Source organism: Colius striatus, chromosome 14, assembly GCF_028858725.1.
Source record: "Colius striatus isolate bColStr4 chromosome 14, bColStr4.1.hap1, whole genome shotgun sequence".
NCBI lineage: Eukaryota > Metazoa > Chordata > Aves > Coliiformes > Coliidae > Colius > Colius striatus.
Window position 1 is genome coordinate 11,958,125 of NC_084772.1, and position 7,290 is coordinate 11,965,414.

Below are 7,290 nucleotides of genomic sequence, written 5' to 3' on the forward strand. Positions count from 1 at the left end.
GTCCATGTCTGAAACCAGAATACGCAGAAGCAGCAGCAGCTTAAGTACAGAGGTTATAAAAGGTAATCATTAAACCCATTCTCCGCCAAGAAGCTTTGAGATAGGAACCACAGGTAAACCAAGAGCCCAATTAGTTTATCTTTTTTAAAAAAGTCTTTGTTCCCTTTGTGAGAATGTAGTGTATTACATAGTGAGAGTGAACTAATTCAAAGAGTGTGTTTTGATGATCTTGTGTCAAGCTATTCCTAATCTAGGAATACTTTGGAAAGATAACCTTGAAGTAGTTCTCATATTGTGAGTGCATTGAAAACATCTGTCCAGATGTTAGCTGCAACCTATACAAGTAGTTGTTGTTTTCACCTTGAGACAGTAGAGAAATGTGAGCAGAAATCTCTCCTTTAACCTGAAGGCAGTTGAGTGGACAACTTGTGTTCCCTTCATTTGCAGTTCCAATTAATTTTTCATTTTTATAAACGTTTTAAAATCTTGCTATATTGAAACGTGCCATTCTCTATTTCTGTACAGTCATATACCCAGTCTTTGTTATCCCGAGTGCTGAAATAAGGTGGTACTTTGACTCATACTAAGTCATACCTAAAATACTTGCAAAAAAACCACTACATCGTGTTTCACTTTGTTGGCTTTGGCAGTGCAGTTATATAGTTCCTTTCCTGCACAACTTCCAAACCAGTAAGTCCTGATCAACTTGGTCTAACTTCTGCTGGCTTTTCTTGATATATATCTACTGTTAAAAGCTGAAAAATGAACTGGTGTTAGGATGTGAAGATTTGTTACTTTGTTAAGGTAATGCCTCATGAACAATAGCAGATTAGAAATAAGACCAAAATGTTGGACCTAAGTATCAACATAACTGTCTCGTGGCCTGATTTGACAGTTGGTTTTCTTTGCTTTTTAAAAAGCTCTGATGAAATACGCAGACTTAATCAACAAGAATTTCTGTCTTTGGTAATATAGATGTCAATCTGTAACTAAAAATGGGCTCTAAGAAAATGTGGAGTAGGCTTATACGGGATTATATTTGCTATGTTTTTTCATGGTTGAGACAGATTGTGCTATGAAAGTCCTTCTACTGGACGGAGATTGCAAAGTAACGTCAGTACTGAAAAAAAAATCACTGTCTTATTCATTCCTCTTTTTTTTTTCTTTTTTAATTCGCAGAGAAATAGTTAAGCTTGAAGAGAATCTCTTCCATCATAACTAACTTCTTGTTCAAAACTTACCACCTGAACAATGGTCAGGCAAAAGTGGTGGGTTTTTTTCCTTCACACACAAAGAGAATAAAAATAAAACTAGTATTAGTACAGGCATAAGAAGAGCTTATAAACAACTTACTCCTTTTTCTGCCTCTCTTACAAAGACTTAAAAATACTTTTGTAGTAATTGTGATGTAGGATTAAACAAACAAATGTTTTTACATCTGTCAATTGCAGTGCCTCATTTGGGATCATATATGTACTTCTATCTTCTGTATAACTGATAATTTCTACATTAAGATTTATGATCTTCTTCTTATTCCTGTATTTTTTTTCATGAATTGCCACAGAGACTGTTGAAATAGCTAATATAAAAAGAAAAAAAGAAGCAGGGGAATCATTATAGGCCAGCTTTGTCCTTCAAAATAAAATAGACCCACCTTTCACATCTTGTCTACTCTGGAATTCCCAGCCCCCCCAACCCCCCAAAAAAAAATTTAAAAAGGAAAAAAGTTTTGTAAAGGTGAAAAAATGACAGAGGATGTCATCTTCAATTTCATTGTAAGTAAAGTTTTGTTTGAGAATTTTTTTTAGATTTAGTGCGGGTAACGTTTGAATTTTTTGTGCAGATGTATAGACACCTCATGATACTTTCATATCTCTTTCTACATCAGTTCTGTACTTTGTTTCTTCAGGTACAGTAAAAAAAGTAACGTGGAAAATACATGTTTGCCTGAACAACTAGTTTCTTTAGTCAACCTGGAACACGTATTTTGAAAGTTCCTCACTGTTCAATAGGTGTCTTAAATCTCTATCAGTGACTTGACCTTAATTAGCCTGTGGTTTTCTTTAAAAATGGAAAAGTATCTTCACTTATTGTCTAGTTTTGTTTCAGGGGTTGATCTTAGGATACTGTAAGTTTGTTTAAAGGATTTGCAGTCCTTCTTTTCCTCAGCCATTTAAAGAAAACAACCAACCAAACACTGCGGTCAAGGATTCTACTGTTTTTTCCTTCATGGACAAGAGAAATGTCATTTTATAGCCATGGGAAAAGATTCCTTCCTTCTCAAATAGATTACATAGATGAAGAGATCAGGGAGTTCAAATTCCAAGGGGCTGCACAAGCAAACACTCTGTGGGCTGGTCCTTTCTAAGCAGCATAGTTTTGAACCTTTTCAAATGCTATTTACCAATTAAATCATAAAAAGTAATTTTCAACTTTAATTTGGGAAATAGCAAGGGCACAGTGTACAAATACCTTTTATTATCATTAGTCACTAATGATAAAAGTTAATGTTTGTTAGAGTTGGTATTTATTGCTTGCAGAAATCCAGATATTCTGCTTTGACCAATGCTTAAACAAACACTAAGAGCCATCCCAACTTGCAGGTTCTAATTGTAGCTTAGGAGTATCTCAGAATGGATACTTTCCATTCTAACCTTGCTACTTAAACAAGTTGCCTCATTTTAATCAGAAATCTGGTCTGTTTACTTGCACTTGCTCTTTGAATCCAACTATTAATAGATACGCTAGAAGAAACTGTCTCACTGATATCATTCTTAAATGCATTTTAGTGTTTTTATGAGAAATTGCATGCATGCCATGAGGGGAATGTAAGAAAACAATCTTTTTATAAAGAATGTGTTGATCCTCGAGTATGCTCCTGGATTGTAAAGTCATTGGATGTTGTGGGAATCATTAGGAAAGATGGCTGTGTAATTCTTTTGTTTGTATTTTATTTCTTTTAAGCACAGCTGTTTAGAGACTTGATAAACTATGAACACTATGTACTTTGGAAGCCTCAGTTTGAAGTTACTGAAACCAAGCATTTGATATGTAAATCAACTTTCAAGTGGTACAATTTGATATTTTTAGGTACTGTATCTGAACGTATGTGTAGATAGATACACTGAAATCAATTTAGTACAGGGGGAAAAAAGGGCTAAAAGACTCTAGAGATGTCACTGACAGAGAAACTGTTTTTAAAGGTAAAGAAGCCTCCTAAGTGCATCTGCACTTCTAGATGTAATCTGGTTTGTCACTGTAGAGTTTTACCGTATTTGTTTACATTAGATATGTGGAGGATATGTGCCCCGAGCTCTCCTAAGTAGGGATTTGTAGTCTCAGAGGAAAAGTCCTGATACAATGTGCCAGGATAGTAGTGTGGGGGTTTTTTTTGGTTTTTTTTTTTTTCTTCAAGGTGAAAAATCTTGGAAGTGTCTCTTGTGAGCTGTTGGAGAGCAAAGATAACATCTTTCTGACTAAAAAATAGAGGAAGTGAAAGGGAAACCAGATGGGTTTGAACGACTTGTAAATGTGGGAAAAATTTCTAATAGCCTAGAAATTAGGAGTGACTCTCAGTTCACGGGCCATTAGGGCATACTTATCTTAATGGATCTGTTGAGTAACAGAGTCTCCCTGATATTTACACAGCTGAAGCACAGAGTATGTGATACTCTGACAAAGGTGTGAGAAGTAATGCCCATGTGTTTTGTCAATATATTTTAACAGTAGTTGGCAAATGCCTTGGAGCTACTCCAGACTTCCCAGTGGTTTGTTTTGGAAAGGCAAGGGTCATATTTGCTCTTTGAGTTTATAATCATATTATGGAATCAAAACCTTCTTCTAGGAGAAGTTCTGTTAGTTACGGACAGAATATGCTCTGTAGATTGAGCAGTGAAGCTTGCATGTGACTGCAGTTCCACAAATTCTGAATTGTTTGCTCAGTTTCTTGAAAGGAACCTTCATGGTTTTATGTTGTGTGAAACTGAAACTACTTTATTGGTGCAGTTTACAGTTAGAAGATATGGTGCATTGTATCAGCAGCAGTGTACTCCAGTCAGCCATAGTTGAAGTAAAAAGATGAGTTGCTAGTATCAGGTGGTGTAATAAAAAAGATTGAGTTGTCAGGAGTAAAGGTTTTGTCGTGAATTAAAGCAGCCAAATAACTTGTTTATTTTCTATATTTATCATAATACCTATGAAACAAGATGAAGTAACTTGATTTTTTTAAATGTCAGTACATGCTGGATTTTTAGGTACATTTCTCTGTACCTGAGTTTTTCCGACCCGTGTACTGACCAAGTTCATTGCCTTAATTATGCAAAATTGCAACACATTCACATCTGAGTGTGTTTGGAACTCGTTTCTAAATATAAGATGATGATTTACTCAGAACAGGATAGTTAATTCTTCATTTCAGCACTTTAAAGATGCATAAAGGTTGTTACTGTGTAAACAGGAAGAGTATTCTGTTTCTTTGTACTCTTGTAGGTAATAGCTATGGTAATGGACTAAAAAGGCGTGAGTATGAATGTGTTAGTAAATTTGTCAAAATAAACTGGATTTATTTCAAAGTAAAAAAGCCAAGTGGATAGGGAAGAAATAGTAAAATACATAGATATAATGTTTGGAGAGGCTTTTATTAGTGACTGTCCTTATGTTCTCAGCAGCAAACCACAGAGAGATATTAAAAAATAAATCTGGAATAGAGTCTTGATAGACTTAGGAAGAAGGAAGCAGTGGCTCACAGGCTGGGAAGAGGTGTTTTCTGCAGGAGTGTCACAGAATCACAGAATGGTAGGGGTTGGAAGGGACCTTTAGAGATCATCTAGTTCAGCCTCCTGCTAAAGCAGGTCCACCTAGATCAGATCACACAGGAACGTGTCCAGGCAGGTTTTGAAAACCTCCAGTGGTGGTGTTTATGTTGCAGCTGATGGAATATACTTTGAATGTACAAATTTGTGGATGGTGCAAAATAGGACAGATGCTGTGATAGGATAGGGGTGGGTGAATGGCTGAACACTGCCCCAAAGAGTTAGAAGGATTCCTTCATGACACACCTTTAATGAAAGATCAACCAGCATCTGCCAGTAGTGGCCCAGTAAAACCTCCCATAAGGGCATTTTTCAGTGATCTTGGATTTTCTGTAGTATGCTGACAGCTGCACTAAGCGTGGGAGAGAAACCAGAAGAAGTGTTCATGGTTGCTTTATTATTGTGTGTACAGAACATCCTGAAAGCTCTGAATTCCTGATTGTAAACCTTGAGAAGGATTTGCAGTATGTGAGAGGTGATTCTAGCTGGCATGAGTTGCATAGAAGAGAGAAGTAGACCTTTACTTTCTGTTTGATTGCTGCAGGAGGTACAAGCTTCAGAGGTTTACAATATCCATATCATGTCCACAAAGTAGAAGTACTTTGGAGTTTAGGTGACAAGTTTTATGTGAATGTGTGTGACAGAAGCTCTGCAGCTTCCAGATTCAGGGCTTTGAATTTCTGAAAGCAGTTGTTTTACAGTTCAGGCTGTTTTTTGGTACTTTTTCCCAACACTGTTTTCTTTCATGAACTTCATCCCATCACTTATTGTGGCTTAGTTCAAAGGTTACTTGAAGTAATTAATTTCCATCTTTGATGTTAACAGAAAAGTGAAGAATGATTACAAGTTTTGTTTCCTCCTTAGTTTTCACACACTAGTTAGAGAAAAAATCTGGAACTTTGTGTTTCCCAAAAGTTCCTTCCAAAGATGAACCCACAGTAATTGCTGTTAGATGATTAGCTCAGTGGTTTCATGCTATTGCATTTTTTATGTAGTAGCAAGGAGTAGAAACACTTAAATTGGTCAGTGGCTGGTATTGTATAATATTAGGGCTGGGGAGTTAAAAAGGAAAATTGTAGTAGGGGAACTCATCTTTCAGTCTGTGAAGCAAAGGTGAGATAACAAGATCCTAATAGTTAATTGGGGGCCAACTGCAGCTGTGTCTGAGTTGTGATCATTATAGTGTATTTTACTAGATACTGATTTTGTTGTTGCAGTATTAAGATGTTTCACTGTCAGTGCAGCTTTATGGAATTAATTTGTAATGAGAAATTTAATAGTAGAGAAGAGTGTTGTCTTTTCATTCCAAAAGGCTGGATCTTGTACATCCTATGATAATATGTATGTGGTGTTGATAAACAAATAGAAAAGCTTCCAATTTTCTAAGCTAGTTGTAACCTATCCAATTTCACACTTTTCTGATTTCAGATGGAGCCAAAGTATTCTGTAATTTTAGTTACCTGACTTGAACCAGGATTCCTTCTGCAGGGTAAGTGCTCATCTCCTCTGGCAATATATGGAAAAAGGTATATTCCAAATACCTTCAGTCTGTGAAATAAAAGGTCTTTGTATTGAAACAGTTAAGTTCAGTCTGCCTATCTCTTTCTCATTCATGGTGTTGGTTCCCTTGCATCTTTCTGTGGTTTAGGATGAGTGTATTTGCCTAATCTGAGTTGTGATATAACATAGCAGCTGTGCTTGTTTATAGAGCTGTTAACCTGAGAATAGGCTGAAGTGGCAGAAATAAGCACCTTTACTGAGCAGACACAAGCATGTTAACTGAATCTGCTACACAGTTCTAGTAACTAGAAGGTGTTTTCTGGCCTGTTGTCACAACTCTGGGCAACTTCAGTCCCAGTTCTCAAGCACTCCCAGACCTCGCGTCAAGGCAGTTGTGGGTAACAGCAGTGAGGGACAGCAGCCAGGGCCTCACTACTGGAGAGGTGTGTGTGCAGTGGCTGGCACTGCCCAATGCCTTCTGTCCTGCCTTTGGGAGCCAGAGAATCTCATGGGAAGACTTTTTTTTTCCCCGTGTAACTTCTCTATAACATTTCCAGTGTGTAACTGCATATCACTTGACCCGTAATGGCTGCTTCAAGTGCTCAGTGCATCTTAACCATGCTTGGTGCCAGCAGCAGGAGCTCAGCACCTTCCTTGGGTGCAATTTTTCTGGTTTGGTTTTTTTTGTTTTTTTAAACTTTGTGTTTGAATGTTCTGTGTTCTCCAATTAAAATATATCTTTTCCCAAAAATAATATTTCTATACTTGTGGTACATAGAAACATACTAAAACCAAGTTTTCATGCAAGATGAAAAACATCCACAGCCTAAGATGTATCTTTCATCTAGGAAAGTCTTAAGGGGAAAACCAATTCTTTTAGCTGTTTATAAAGTAGAAAATCAGTTTCATTCCTGTCAGAAAGACTGGAGGCAAGCACCTGTCTAATCATTGATTCTACTAGTACACTACCTAAAACTCT